The sequence below is a fragment of the Bombina bombina genome, chromosome 4, assembly GCF_027579735.1.
Source record: "Bombina bombina isolate aBomBom1 chromosome 4, aBomBom1.pri, whole genome shotgun sequence".
NCBI classification, from domain to species: domain Eukaryota; kingdom Metazoa; phylum Chordata; class Amphibia; order Anura; family Bombinatoridae; genus Bombina; species Bombina bombina.
The window spans coordinates 387,553,596-387,569,988 of NC_069502.1; the positions used below are offsets into that span (position 1 = coordinate 387,553,596).

The window sequence follows — 16,393 nt, forward strand, 5'->3', positions numbered from 1 at the left end:
TGGTGGCTAAATGTAACCCCCAATTAGCAAGCGCTATGCAGAGTCCTGAACCAATAATGGGCCTTCTCCTAACTTTCATTCCTGCTTTTTAAAATAAAGATACAAAGAGAATGAAGAAAAATGTATAATAGGAGTAAATTAGAGTTTAGTATCCCTAGAAAGATTTGGAAATAAGGCTTTATATCACATATATGTACATTGTACTGTCATGTTGTTAAGCTCATGTCTTTGTTTTCAAGTTGTAGTTTTGACTAGCCAGGTGGTATTTTATGAGAACTCCTCATTCATTTAATTTAAAGGTTTAATTATATTAGCCCTATTAACAATGAATGGTAAGTCTCTTGACATTGTACTTTTACTGGTTTTTGGCCTAACAAATCGAATGAAAATATATATTGGACTGAGGGGCAAGTACAAGGAATTATTAGAAATGTTTCAATATGGAGTTGTCTTTAACATGCAAAATAAGCTGATACAGTTACTCAGTTTAGAAACTTGAGTACATTGAGAAATACTTTCTAACTTGAATATAAATATAGAGTCCCTGGATCCTAATTTGATAGAAAATCCGTATTATAGCGGATTTTTTTTTTGTGGCCATTAAAGGGCCACTAAACCCAAAATCTTTCTTTCATTATTCAGATAGGGAATAGAAATTTAAACAACATTACAATTTACTTCCATAATTTATTTTGCTTCATTTTTTAAATATCCTTATTTGAAGAAAAAGCAATGCACGTGGGGAGCCAATCATATGATGCTTCTATGTGCAGCAACCAATCAGCAGCTAGTGAGCATATCTAGATATGCTTTTCATCAAAGAATATCAAGAGAATAAAGCAAATTAGATAATATAAGTAAATTAGAAAGATGTTTAAAATTGCATTATCTTTCTAAATCATAAAAGAAAAAATGTGGGTGGCATGTTCCTTTAAGTATTTTGTAATAATTTTCACTGATTCAGGACAAATGTAGCATTCTCAAGATTTAGTTCCATTTCACCAGAAGAAAGCACTGTTTACTGATTAATCCAGTAGTAAGATGGCTGAAAGGATGAGTACTCATGGAGGGTAGTACTCTTTGTCATGGGACTGGAGTTTTAAGTAATCCTGTCAGCCTCTCAGTGAAGGCATGGATGAAAGTTAGAGTCCGGAGATGCAGGGGGAGTTCTTCTGCGAAACCATCACAACTCCTGTTAACAGCTCCTTGGCAATCGGCGTTGACGAGTTTCGGTGGCTGCCTTAATTAACTCAAGTCCATGTCAGAAGCGAGGCTACTATCTGTCACACTTGAACGGCTGTGTTCCTGTTCCACGGTGTAGATTCCGGTAAGATTGTTTCATTTTATTTCAATATGTGAATGTAATGTTAATGAAATCTTAATAAGGAATCATGGGTTAATATCTCCTGAGGGGGGTTATTAAACAGGGGGGACTTTAATCATGTTTGTTATATGGTTCTACCTGCAAATGTGTAGCTATACCTAGGCTCACAGCCTTTACGGAACATAACGGCCTTCTTTTAATGACGCAATCTATCAGGATTGCGTTCCTTTTTTGTGACTGGCACGGTGCACCTTGTGACGGGTGCGATTACGTCGTTTTTCACTTCCGTATGCTGACTGTGTGTGACCGAGTCTAGCTCGTGGGTTGTCTGGTTCACAGGAGGTGGTGAGTGTCCCAGCCATTGGGGGGTGTCAAGAAGTGCCAGTTAGTTTTTTGTCCTTTTTGTAATCCCAAGATTATGGAGGATTCTGATATGCGAGACACTGATGCCTCCGATACGGTGTTCTGTGATGAATATGAAATGGCCCGGGTAATCAATGCCCATCAGTTATGTTCTGATTGCCATTTTAGAGTACTCTCTTCTCCCGAATCAGGGAGCTTAGAGTGCGTTGAGCCATCTGCCTCTGAGGTTTCCATGACCTGTGAGGCGTGTGCCCCAGACCTTTTCCCAGCTACGCACGGAGGTGTCCCTATGGCCTTTACTCCTCCGGAGGGTGGCTTGTTTCCTCCAGAGGTTACAGCATGGTTCCGCATGACTCATTTATATCTCTCAAGTGAAGTATTTCTAAGATACTGTCAGTGTTCCGTTAACCAAGGCCCGTCGAGCGTGGGTTTGCCCGATTCAGTTCGGCCTTCTGGGGAAGTGTTGGCCCCTGAGGCTTCAGGGGTCCCAATCTTGGGGCCAGGGTCTTCAGTAGATCCGGCGAGAGATGATTTTGCCTTCCGTTATAGGCTGGCTCGCCTTCGCATTCTTTTAAGACATGTTTTGGCAATGTTGGAGGATCCCAGTCCTAGTGGGCCGAGGGATCCGAGGCCTTAGAAGCCGGATGGCAAAATGGATATGACGTTTGGGGATGAAACCAATCTCCTTAGCGTCTCCGCTTTATTTTTTTTTCTTCATTTTTTCGGTTCCAGTTCTGAGCTTGGGTGAATGGGGCTTCTAATCGGCTGGTCCCGTTGTCGTTTTCATTCACCTTGGGCGTTCACCCGATGGGTGCTGCCTTCATTTTATTTTTTGATCCGGGTGGATGTGTTAAATTTGTTTCCTTAAGCTCATGTCTGTTAGATTTTAGTTTTATGAACGTTCTTCTCTGGAACCAATACTTGCGATTAATTGTCGCGTTGGCACTCCCTAGGAAATTGCGCACTTGTTGAATATTAGAATTATGTTTTCTAGTTCATTTATCGATCCTTCGGGATGAATTTTCTTGGACCTTGAGCAGTTCAGCAGTGTCCTTATTCCAGACTGGTACTGGTCGGGCGCTTTTTCAACTGTTTCCAGGGTTCATGTCACCTTCGTGGTGCTGATTCAATCCTGTTGGATTCTGAATGTCACTTGGCCTATTCTACGGATTCCGGGCTCGGATCCTAACGAACTATGAGACCTGTTGTTTATATTGCAACCCCTTCAAATGGAGGGTTGTGAGTGCCAATCTAGGATGCTTGGTTTGGGCTTCTCACCTGGGATACGGCTTTTTGCAGACAGCATCATGGTTCTTTAGGTCCCTGGGGACTCAGAACCGTTTTTCCCATTCTTTGGAAGTTGGGAAATGTGTGTGACCTTGTGGTCTGGTGTACCGAGTGATTACCGTTTTGAGTTTCACTTGCTGATTCTTTAGCCTATTGAACATTTTCTTGCAGTGGCGGAGTCTCATTCCTTCCCGCCTTTGGTGGGTCATCTGGTCTGGATGCGCGGGCATGTTTTTCTTCCTCTACTCCGAGTTGCGTTACTCTAAAAGGTGGTGTGCAGGGATTCCCTGCCCTCTGTGGGGGCTACGGCTTCAGCGTTGCCTGCTTAAAGTAGTTTCTTTGGAATATATATCCTTCAAGGATCTCTGACTGTTGTCTATTCCATTTTATACCCTTGGTCTGACCATGGTCTTCGACGTTCGGGTGTCTTGCGTCCTCATTGCAACTCTAGCCTTGGGGCTTGTCAGTGTAGAGTCGAGGTCGGGTACGAATGGCCGCCCTTCTGGGGTTTCGGTTCTCCAGTTTTGTAGCTACCTTAGTATTTGTGGCGTCCTATGGGTCCTTGGTTCTTGGCTTGCAGGTTTTTTTCCCTTCTGGCGTCTTGGGACCCTGGAAGGGGCTCTGCAATGTAGTGTCTGGTTCTTCTGTTCTTGCAGCGGGAGGCTGAGGGTCTGCACCCTTTGGGGCTTCTGCTATGTGTTGGATCTCATATATGGATGCTGAGGTCTGAGGGCCTTCTTCCCTTGGGAAGTGTTCCTTTTTTGTCAGAAACAGCATGTAGGGGGTCTCGTGCCCTAGCACAATGTCTATCCTAACTCGCGCTTGCATGCCGTTTTTGTAGCAGCGGTCTAACCCGGGGACTTTGTTCCTCGTTGATCCTTCCTTTTTCTTCCAGAAGTCTGGGACTCTTGTCTTCGGTCTTTGACTAGCCTTTGGGCTGGGACTATTATCCTAGAGGGAAAGTTGGGGATCGGTTACTCTATGCAGGGTTGACCGATTTCTTATTGTGTTCCTCTCCTTTGTGGGAGGACTTTGGATGTCCTCCTCTTTTCTACTGGTGCCGGGAGGGGGCACTCCTAGGAGCCTGCTATTCGGAGGGCTGTAAGCCCTTGGAAGGTTTGCAGTTGGAACCATCTACAGCTATTTGAACTGGGATGGTGTCACCAGCTACAGCTAATTACACTTCCCTATATGCTAACCAGCTTTGAAGCGCCTTTTTGTGGTTTGGGTTAGTAATGGTGAGTCAGCTTTCCTCTTGGAAGCTTGTCATTAAGAGTTCCTGTTCAGACTGTTTGAGGTTCTTTTGAAAAGCTTTTTTCTAGCTGCTGGGATAGTTATCCTTTTTCTGCTGTCTCTGCCTGTCTAGCCTGCAGGTCTAGATGTGCTATGAGGCAACGGGAGACTCATGGTTTTCCTGGAGTTCCTTAGTGTATGGTACAGGATCAGGGATATGAGGTTGTTCCTAGAGTCCTTTTTTTGGGACATGTTTCCCTGTGTGGGGATCCTTTTTCTTCAGTCCTTGTGTTTCTAGGGAGTTCATCTCTGAGTGTTGCTCTGTAGGACGACCTTGGGTGGTTCTATAGGTGTTGAGTGGGAAAGGTTCCTTTGGACCTTTTCCTGGGCTCTGTTTTCCCTTTTGGGGCAAATGCAGTCCTTGTCTTTGGCCGGGTAATTTCTTGGGAGTCGTGACCCATGGGGCGGACGCCTCGGAGGTTGTTTGGGCTTGACGGACTCTAGGTCTGAGCGGTTTTTAGTTCGACTTCGCCGGCAGTGTAACTAATGTGCAGTTACCTGGGCTCTGGGTTTTTCCTGTGTCGTTTGTACTTAAATTTTAGGGTGTTGAGTAATTCAGGCTGTGGTGCCTTTCAAAGGGGCCACTTTTTGTACCCACCCGTTGTTTGCATTCAGTGTCCTCTAGCTTGGGTATTGTTTTCCTAAAAGTAATGAATGCAGCTGTGGACTCTTCCCACAAAAAAAGTAATGAATGTAACTGTGGACTCTTAAAGCTGCAATTAATGTTTATATTTAAAGTGACATACGGGAAGGTAAAATAAAGTGCTCTAATATGCTAGAACATTTTATTATTATGCATTATTGTGTAAAAAAAACACCCGCAAATGGGTTAAACACATTATAGTAGGCTTCAGATCGGCAATATGCTGCTGATGCTTAGCGAAACACTACCTTCGATTGTTAGGTATGAACTTATGCCACCCCAGTTAGCTCAGTGGTTGTGTTGTGCTTCTGACCAGAATGGCATTGCTGAAACTGTTTTTAACTATGCTTATTTTTTACAATTTCTTCTTAACAGGAAAAAAAATCACCTTAAAGGGACATTAAACACTAATTCTAGATAGATGATGCATTCAGAGGAAAGATTAGTCTGAGAGTAAGATGTGCATCTATTTAAAAAAAATATATATTTTTAGTAGGAACTGAAAAACAATTTCAGCATGGAATTACAAGGGCATGGGACAAATAGTTTTATTTATTTATACAATCATAGTTTTATTTATTTATACAATCTGCTTACATATATATTAACCCCTTCACTACCAGGACTTTCAGAAAAGAACTTGCCCAAAATACCTGAGAATTTTTAGCATTTTTGCTATCACTCCATTTAAACAGAAATATAGCCTTTTTTTCTTCTTAAACGGGAAGAGTCCACAGCTGCATTCATTACTTTTGGGAATACAGAACCTGGCCACAAGGAGGAGGCAGACACCCCAGCCAAAGGTTTAAATACCTCCTCCACCTCCCTCATCCCCCAGTCATTCTTTGCCTTTCATCACAGGAAGTTGGCAGAGAAGTGTCAGAAGTTTTGAAATAGTGTCTTTTGGAGGGTAGAACTCTTCGCAATGGGACTGGAGTTTTAAGTAATTCTGTCAGCCTCTCAGTGAGAGCATGGATAAAAGTTAGAGTCCGGAGATGCATGGAGAGTTTTCCTGCGAAGGCATCCAGACTCATATTAACAGCTCCTTGGTAATCGACGTTGACGAGTTTCACTGCCTACCATTATTCACTCAAGTCTATGTCAGAAGCGAGGCTACTATCTGTCACACTTTAAGGGCCGTGTTAATGTTTATTTCGATATGTGAATGTAATGTTAACGAAACAAGGTAGGGTCCCAGTGGGACTCCATTTATCTTAATAAGGAATCATGGGTTAATATCTCCTGAGGGGGGTTATTGAACAAGGGGGTCTTTAATCATGTTTGTTATATGGTTCTATCTGCTAATGTGTAGAAATATCTAGGCTCATGGCTTTTTCGGAACATTACGGCCTTATCTTAATGACTTTGCCTTCCGTTATAGGCTGGCACGTCTTCATATTCTTTTAAGGCACGTTTTGGCGACGTTAGAGGATCCCAGTCCTAGTGGGCCGAGGGATCTGAGTCCTTAGATCCTGGATGGCAAACTGGAAGCGATGTTTGGGGATAAAGCCAATCTCCTTAACGTCTCCGTTTTATTTTTCTTTATGTTTCCGTTCCAATTCTGAGCTTGGGTGAATGGGGCCTCTGTTCGGCTGGTCCCGTTGGCGTTCTCATTCACCTTGTGCGTTCACCCGATGGGTGCTGCCTTCCTTTTATTTTTGATCCGGATGGATGTGTTTATTTTGTTTTTCTTAAGCTCATGTCTGTTAGACTTCCATTGTTGAGAACATTCTTCTCTGAAACTGATACTTGCGATTTTGTGATCGTGTAGGCACTTCCACGGAAGTTGTGAACTTTTTGAATCATAGAATTATGTTTCTCCAACATTGGTGTGTCCGGTCTACGGCGTCATCCATAACTTGTGGGTATATTCTCTTCCCCAACAGGAAATGGCAAAGAGCACAGCAAAAGCTGTCCATATAGTCCCTCCCAGGCTCCGCCCCCCCAGTCATTCTCTTTGCCGCTCTGAACAAGTAGCATCTCCACGGAGATGGTGAAGAGTATGTGGTGTTTTAGTTGTAGTTTTTTATTCTTCTATCAAGAGTTTGTTATTTTAAAATAGTGCTGGTATGTACTATTTACTCTGAAACAGAAAGAGATGAAGAGTTCTGTTTAAAAGAGGAGTATGATTTTAGCAGCAGTAACTAAAATCGATTGCTGTTCCCACACAGGACTGTTGAGCTGAGAGAACTTCAGTTGGGGGGAACAGTTTGCAGACTTTTCTGCTCAAGGTATGACTAGCCATTTTTCTAACAAGACTGTGTAATGCTGGAAGGCTGTCATTTTTCCCTCATGGGGATCGGTAAGCCATTTTCTTAGTCTCAAACAGAATAAAGGGCTTCTTATGGGCTATAAACTTGTAGACACTTTTAGGGGCTAAATCGATTGCTTTATTGAAGGATTATATGCAGTTTGAAGTTGAATTTCACACTTTTATAACTTTGGGGAAGGTTTTTAGCGCCAGGCACTTGTTAAGACACCTTCCCAGTCAGGAAGGGCCTTTCTCTGTAGTAGGCAGAGCCTCATTTTCGCGCCATTACTGCGCAGTTACTTTTGAGAACAGTACATGCAGCTGCATGTGTGAGGGTCTGGAATCCACTGAAAACGTTCCTAGAAGGCTTCATTTGGTATCGTTTACCCCCCTGGGATTGGTGAAGTCGCAGCAAAGGCTGTGGCTGGGACTGTAAGGGGGTTAAAATTGTAAACGTTTTAAGGGTTAACAGCTTGAAAATTGGGGTGTAATACTTTGAATGCATTAAGACACTGTGGTGAAAATTTGGTAAAGATTGGATAATTCCTTCATAGTTTTTCACATATTCAGTAATAAAGTGTGCCCTGTTTAACATTTAAAGAGACAGTAACGGTTTTGTTTAAAACGGTTTTTGTGCTTTATTAACCAGTTTAAGCCTGTTTAACATGTCTGTACCTTCAGATAGATCATGTTCTGTATGTATGGAAGCCAATGTGGTTCCCCCTTCAAATATGTGTGATAATTGTGCCATAGCGTCCAAACAAAGTAAGGACAGTACTGTCACAAATAGTAAAGTTGCCCAGGATGATTCCTCAGATGAAGGAAGTAGACATAGTTCTACATCATCTCCTTCTGTGTCTATACCAGTTATGCCCGCGCAGGCGACCCCTAGTACTTCTAGCGCGCCAATGCTTGTTACTATGCAACAATTGACGGCAGTAATGGATAACTTAATAGCTAATATTTTATCCAAAATGCCAGCATTTCAGAGAAAGCGCGATTGCTCTGTTTTAAACACTGTAGAGCAGGAGGGCGCTGATGATAATTTTTCTGTCATACCCTCACACCAATCTGAAGTGGCAGTGAGGGAGGGTTTGTCAGATGGGGAAATTTCTGATACAGGAAGAATTTCTCAGCAGGCAGAACCTGATGTTGTGACATTTAAATTTAAATTAGAGCATCTCCGCACATTACTTAAGGAGGTGCTATCTACTCTGGATGATTGTGACAATCTGGTCATCCCAGAAAAATTGTGCAAGATGGACAAGTTCCTTGAGGTCCCGGTGCACCCTGATGCTTTTCCGATACCTAAACGGGTGGCGGACATAGTGAATAAGGAGTGGGAGAAGCCAGGCATACCTTTCTTTCATGTAATTAGCAAGAGTCCATGAGCTAGTGACGTATGGGATATACATTCCTACCAGGAGGGGCAAAGTTTCCCAAACCTTAAAATGCCTATAAATACACCCCTCACCACACCCACAATTCAGTTTTTACAAACTTTGCCTCCGATGGAGGTGGTGAAGTAAGTTTGTGCTAGATTCTACGTTGATATGCGCTCCGCAGCAAGTTGGAGCCCGGTTTTCCTCTCAGCGTGCAGTGAATGTCAGAGGGATGTGAGGAGAGTATTGCCTATTTGAATGCAGTGATCTCCTTCTAAGGGGTCTATTTCATAGGTTCTCTGTTATCGGTCGTAGAGATTCATCTCTTACCTCCCTTTTCAGATCGACGATATACTCTTATATATACCATTACCTCTGCTGATTCTCGTTTCAGTACTGGTTTGGCTATCTGCTATATGTAGATGAGTGTCCTGGGGTAAGTAAGTCTTATTTTCTGTGACACTCCTAGCTATGGTTGGGCACTTTGTTTATAAAGTTCTAAATATATGTATTCAAACATTTATTTGCCTTGACTCAGAATGTTCAACTTTCCTTATTTTTCAGACAGTCAGTTTCATATTTGGGATAATGCATTTTAATTTAACATTTTTTACCTTAAAATTTGACTTTTCCCTGTGGGCTGTTAGGCTCGCGGGGGCTGAAAATGCTTCATTTTATTGCGTCATTCTTGGCGCGGACTTTTTTGGCGCAAAAATTCTATTTCCGTTTCCGGCGTCATACGTGTCGCCGGAAGTTGCGTCATTCTTTGACGTTATTTTGCGCCAAAAATGTCGGCGTTCCGGATGTGGCGTCATTTTTGGCGCCAAAAAGCATTTAGGCGCCAAATAATGTGGGCGTCTTATTTGGCGCGAAAAAATATGGGCGTCACTTTTGTCTCCACATTATTTAAGTCTCATTTTTTATTGCTTCTGGTTGCTAGAAGCTTGTTCTTTGGCATTTTTTCCCATTCCTGAAACTGTCATTTAAGGAATTTGATCAATTTTGCTTTATATGTTGTTTTTTTCTTTTTCGTATTGCAAGATGTTCCACGTTGCAACTGAGTCAGAAGATACTTCAGGAAAATCACTGCACAGTGCTGGAGTTACCAAGCTAAGTGTATCTGCTATAAACTTTTGGTATCTGTTTCTCCAGCTGTTATTTGTATTGCATGTCATGTCAAACTTATTAATGCAGATAAAATTTCCTTTAGTACTGTTACATTACCTGTTGCTGTTCCGTCAACATCTAATTTTCAGAGTGTTTCTGATGACATAAGAGATTTTATTTTTTAAATCCATTAAGAAGGCTATGTCTGTTATTTCTCCTTCTAGTATAAATAAAAGTCTTTTAAAACTTCTCTTTTTTTCAGATGAATTTTTAAATGAACATCATCATTCTGATACTGATAATGGTTCTTCTGGTTCAGAGGTTTCTGTCTCAGAGGTTGATGCTGATAAATCTTTGTATTTGTTCAAGATGGAATTTATTCGTTCTTTACTTAAAGAAGTATTATTTGCATTAGAAATAGAGGATTCTGGTCCTCTTGATTCTAAATGTAAACGTTTAAATAAGGTTTTTAAATCTCCTGTAGTTATTCCAGAAGTGTTTTATCTCCCTGATGCTATTTCTGAAGTAATTTCCAGGGAATGGAATAATTTGGGTAATTTATTTACTCCTTCTAGACGTTTAAGCAAATTATATCCTGTGCCATCTGACAGATTAGAGTTTTTTGAGACAAAAATCCCTAAGGTTATGGGGCTGTCTCTACTCCTGCTAATGTACTACTATTCCTACGGCAGATAGTACTTCATTTAAGGATCCTTTAGATAGGAAAATTGAATCCTTTCTAAGAAAAGCTTACTTATGTTCAGGTAATCTTCTTAGACCTGCTATATTTTTAGCGGATGTTGCTGCAGCTTCAACTTTTTGATTAGAAGCTTTAGCGCAACAAGTAACAGATCATAATTTTATAGCATTATTATTATTCTATAACATGCTAATAATTTTATTGGTGATACCATCTTTTGATATCATTAGAGTTGATGTCAGGTATATGTTTCTAGCTATTTTAGCTAGAAAAGCTTTATGGATTAAACTTGGAATGCTGACATGTCTTCTAAGTCATCTTTGCTTTCCCTTTCTTTCCAGGGTAAATAATCATTTTAGTTCCTTTCCTCACAAGGAACAAAAGCCTGATCCTTCATCCTCAGGAGCGGTATCAGTTTGGAAACTATTTCCAGTTTGGAATATATCCAAGCCTTATAGAAACCTATAGCCAGCTCCTAAGTACCTATGAAGGTGCGGCCCTTATTCCAGCTCAGCTGGTATGGGGCAGATTACGTTTTCTTCAAAGAAATTTGGATCAATTCCGTTCTTAATCTCTGGTTTCAGAAACATTGTTTCAGAAAGGTACAGAATTGGCTTCAAGTTAAGGCCTCCTGCTAAGAGATTCTTTTCTTTTCCGTGTCCCAGTTAACACAGCAAAGGCTCAGCATTTCTGTAATGTGTTTCAGATCTAGAGTTGGCTGGAGTATTTATGCCAGTTCCAGTTCTGGAACAGGGGCTGGGGTTTTATTTTATCTCTTCATTTGTATCAAAGAAGGTCAATTCCTTCAGACCAGTTCCGGATCTGTCATTATTGAATCGTTATGTTAGGATATCAACATTCAAGATGGTTATTGTAGGACTATCCTGCCTTTTGTTTTGCAAGGGCATTATATGTCTACAATAGATTTACAGGATGTGTATCTGCATATTCCGATTCATCCAGATCACTTTTAGTGTCTGAGATTCTCTTTTTAGACAAGCATTACCAGTTTTGTGGCTCTACCGTTTGGCCTAGCCTCAGTTCCAAGAATTTTTTTCAAAGGTTCTCGGTGCCCCTTTTTTCTGTAATCAGAGAATAGGGTTTTGGTATTTCCTTATTTGGACGATATTTTGGTACCCTCAGACAAGGGTAACCTTTTTAGGTTTCTAGATAAATTCAGTGTCTATGACTCTGTCCTTGTCAGACAAGAGAAGTTTAACATTGATATCAGCTTGTCAAAACCTTCAGTCACAATCATTCCCTTTGGTAGCCTTTTGCATGGAAATGTTGGGTCTTAGGACTGCCGCATCAGATGCGATCTCCTTTGCTCGTTTTCACATGCGACCTCTTCAGCTCTGTATGCTGAACCAATGGTGCAGGGATTACTCAAAGATATCTCAATTAATATCTTTAAACCGATTTTACAACACTCTCTGACATGGTGGACAGATCACCATCGTTTAGTTCAGGGGGCTTCTTTGTTCTTCCGACCTGGACTATAATCTCAACAGATGCAAGTCTTACAGGTTGGGGAGCTGTGTGGGGGTATCTGACGGCACAAGGGGTTTGGGAATCTCAGGAGGTGAGATTTCCGATCAATATTTTGGAACTCCGTGCAATTTTCAGAGCTCTTCAGTCTTGGCCTCTTCTCAAGAGAGAGTTGTTCATTTGTTTTCAGATAGACAATGTCACAACTGTGGCATACATCAATCATCAAGGAGGGACTCACAGTCCTCTGGCTATGAAAGAAGTATCTCGAATTTTGGTTTGGGCGGAATCCAGCTCCTGTCTAATCTCTGCGGTTCATATCCCAGGTATGGACAATTGGAAAGCGGATTATCTCAGTCGCCAAACGTTGCATCCGGGCGAATGGTCTCTTCACCCAGAGGTATTTCTTCAGATTGTTCAAATGTGGGAACTTCCAGAAATAGATCTGATGGCTTCTCATCTAAACAAGAAACTTCCCAGGTATCTGTCCAGATCCCGGGATCCTCAGGCGGAGGCAGTGGATGCATTATCACTTCCTTGGAAGTATCATCCTGCCTATATCTTTCCGCCTCTAGTTCTTCTTCCAAGAGTAATCTCCAAGATTCTGAAGGAATGCTCATTTGTTCTGCTGGTAGCTCCGGCATGGCCTCACAGGTTTTGGTATGCGGATCTTGTCCGGATGGCCTCTTGCCAACCGTGGACTCTTCCGTTAAGACCAGACCTTTTGTCTCAAGGTCCTTTTTTCCATCAGGATCTGAAATCCTTAAATTTAAAGGTATGGAGATTGAACGCTTGATTCTTGGTCAAAGAGGTTTCTCTGACTCTGTGATTAATACTATGTTACAGGCTCGTAAATCTGTATCCAGAGAGATATATTATAGAGTCTGGAAGACTTATATTTCTTGGTGTCTTTCTCATCATTTTTTCTTGGCATTCTTTTAGAATACCGAGAATATTACAGTTTCTTCAGGATGGTTTAGATAAGGGTTTGTCCGCAAGTTCCTTGAAAGGTCAAATCTCTGCTCTTTCTGTTCTTTTTCACAGACAGATTGCTATTCTTCCTGATATTCATTGTTTTGTACAAGCTTTGGTTCGTATAAAGCCTGTCATTAAGTCAATTTCTCCTCCTTGGAGTTTGAATTTGGTTCTGGGGGTTCTTCAAGCTCCTCCATTTGAACCTATGCATTCATTGGATATTAAATTACTTTCTTGGAAAGTTTTGTTCCTTTTGGCCATCTCTTCTGCCAGAAGAGTTTCTGAATTATCTGCTCTTTCTTGTGAGTCTCCTTTTCTGATTTTTCATCAGGATAAGGCGGTGTTGCGAACTTCTTTTGAATTTTTACCTGAGTTGTGAATTCCAACAACATTAGTAGAGACATTGTGGTTCCTTCATTATGTCTTAATCCTAAGAATTCTAAGGAGAAATCGTTGCATTCTTTGGATGTTATTAGAGCTTTGAAATATTATGTTGAAGCTACTAAGTCTTTCCGTAAGACTTCAAGTTTATTTGTTATCTTTTCCGGTTTTAGAAAGGCCAGAAAACTTCTGCCATTTCTTTGGCATCTTGGTTGAAATCTTTAATTCATCTTGCCTATGTTGAGTCGGGTAAGACTCCGCCTCATAGGATTACAGCTCATTCTACTAGGTCAGTTTCTACTTCCTGGGCGTTTAGGAATGAAGCTTCGGTTGATCAGATTTGCAAAGCGGCAACTTGGTCCTCTTTGCATACTTTTACCAAATTCTACCATTTTGTTGTATTTTCTTCTTCTGAAGCAGTTTTTGGTAGAAAAGTACTTCAGGCAGCGTTTTCAGTTTGAATCTTCTGCTTATGTTTTTCATTAAACTTTATTTTGGGTGTGGATTATTTTCAGCAGGAATTGGCTGTCTTTATTTTATCCCTCCCTCTCTAGTGACTCTTGTGTGGAAAGATCCACATCTTGGGTAGTCATTATCCCATACGTCACTAGCTCATGGACTCTTGCTAATTACATGAAAGAAAACATAATTTATGTAAGAACTTACCTGATAAATTCATTTCTTTCATATTAGCAAGAGTCCATGAGGCCCGCCCTTTTTTTGTGGTGGTTATGATTTTTTTGTATAAAGCACAATTATTCCAATTCCTTATTTTATATGCTTTCGCACTTTTTTCTTATCACCCCACTTCTTGGCTATTCGTTAAACTGAATTGTGGGTGTGGTGAGGGGTGTATTTATAGGCATTTTAAGGTTTGGGAAACTTTGCCCCTCCTGGTAGGAATGTATATCCCATACGTCACTAGCTCATGGACTCTTGCTAATATGAAAGAAATGAATTTATCAGGTAAGTTCTTACATAAATTATGTTTTTTTGTCCCTCCTCCTATATTTAAGAAATTGTTCCCTATGGTCGACCCCAGGAAGGACTTATGGCAAACAGTCGGGGGCGGTTTCTACTCTAGCCAAGCGCACGACCATTCCTATTGAGGACAATTGTGCTTTCAAAGATCCTATGGATAAAAAATTGGAGGGTTTGCTTAAAAAGATTTTTGTACATCAAGGTTACCTCCTTCAACCTATTTCGTGCATTATTCCTGTCACTACGGCGGCGTGGTTCTGGTTCGAGGAACTGGAAAAGTCGCTCAGTAGGGAGACTCCGTACGAGGAAGTCATGGACAGAATTCACGCACTTAAGTTAGCTAATTCCTTTATTTTAGACGCCGCTTTGCAGTTAGCGAGGTTAGCGGCGAAAAATTCAGGGTTTGCAATGTGGCGCGCAGAGCGCTCTGGCTAAAGTCTTGGTCGGCGGATGTATCTTCCAAGACAAAATTGCTTAATATCCCTTTCAAAGGTAAGACCCTTTTCTCCTGTTAAGTGTAGTCAGTCCACGGGTCATCCATTACTTATGGGATTATATCTCCTCCCCAACAGGAAGTGCAAGAGGACCACCCAAGCAGAGCTGCCACATAGCTCCTCCCCTCTACGTCATATCCAGTCATTCTCTTGCACCTAAATAAAGATAGGACGTGTGAGAGGACTGTGGTGTGTTAAACTTAGTTTTTATTTCTTCAATCAAAAGTTTGTTATTTTAAACGGCACCGGAGTGTGTTGTTTGTTCTCAGGCAGCATTAGAAGAAGAATCTACCTGAGTTTGTCTATGATCTTAGCGGTCGTAACTAAGATCCACTTGCTGTTCTCGGCCATTCTGAGGAGTGAGGTAACTTCAGAACAGGGGATAGCATGCAGGGCCCACCTGCAAGGAGGTATGTGCAGTAAATTATTTTCTAAGGAATGGAATTGACTGAGAAAATACTGCTAATACCGATGTAATGTAAGTGCAGCCTTAAATGCAGTAGTAGCGACTGGTATCAGGCTGATATGTATGTATACTCTGAGGTATTGCTGGGGAATGGAATTTCACTAAGAAAATACTGTCAATATTAAAGTAATATTTGAGCCTGCACTGCAGTGAAAGCGACTAGCAGCAGGCTTATTAATAACACTTCATAATTTTCAATTTTTAAAACTTTTACTGGCATGTTAATCGTTTTTTCTGAGGTACTTGGTGATAAAACTTTATGGGCATGATTTTTACCACATGGCTGTCGTTTTTTTCTGAATAAAATCAGTTTACTGAGCTTCCCCACTGTTGTAATATGAGTGGGAGGGGCCTATTTTAGCACTTTATTGCGCAGTAAAAATTTAGTCACAGTCTTCCTATTTCTTCCTCCATGATCCAGGACGTCTCTACAGAGCCCAGGGGTCTCCAAAACTAGTTTTGAGGGAGGTAATCAGTCACAGCAGACCTGTGACAGTGTGTTTGACTGTGATAAAAACGTTTATTATTTCAACTGTTATCCGTTTTGGGTATTAAGGGGTTAATCATCCTTTTGCTGGTGGGTGCAATCCTCTGCTAACTTTATACATTTTCTGTTAAAATTTGGTTGTTTTAACATATTTGGTTCATTGTTAATTCAACTGTGTCACATTTTTATGTTTTCTTAAAAGCGCAGTAGCGTTTTTTATATAGCTTGTAAATTTATTTAAAAGTTTTTTTCCAAGCTTGCTAGTGTTATTGCTAGTCTGTTTAAACATGTCTGACACAAATGAATCTGTTTGTTCACTATGTTTAAAGGCCAATGTGGAGCCCAATAGAAATTTGTGCACTCAATGTATAGATGTTACTTTGAATAAAAGTCAAACTTTATATGTTAAAAAAATATCACCAGACAACGAGGGGGAAGTTATGCCGACTAACTCTCCTCACGTGTCAGTACCTTCACCTCCCGCTCAGGAGGTGCGTGATATTGTGGCGCCAAGTACATCAGGGCGGCCCATACAAATCACTTTGCAAGACATGGCTAATGTTATGACTGAAGTACTATCTAAATTGCCAGAATTAAGAGGTAAACGCGATCACTCTGGGGTAAGAACAGAGTGCGCTGATAATAATAGAGCCATGTCTGATACTGCGTCACAATTTGCAGAACATGAGGACGGAGAGCTTCATTCTGTGGGTGACGGATCTGATCCAAGTAAACTGGATTCAGACATTTCAAATTTTAAATTTAAGCTTG

The 16,393-nt window shown here is 41.1% G+C and overlaps 1 protein-coding gene across 1 annotated transcript in view; it reads left to right on the top strand.

Annotated features, from left to right (window-relative positions):
- The window catches only part of PIK3CA (phosphatidylinositol-4,5-bisphosphate 3-kinase catalytic subunit alpha), a 369,462-nt gene that overhangs the window by 89,559 nt on the left and 263,510 nt on the right, over positions 1–16,393 (top strand). The gene's annotated exons all lie outside the window — the stretch shown is intronic.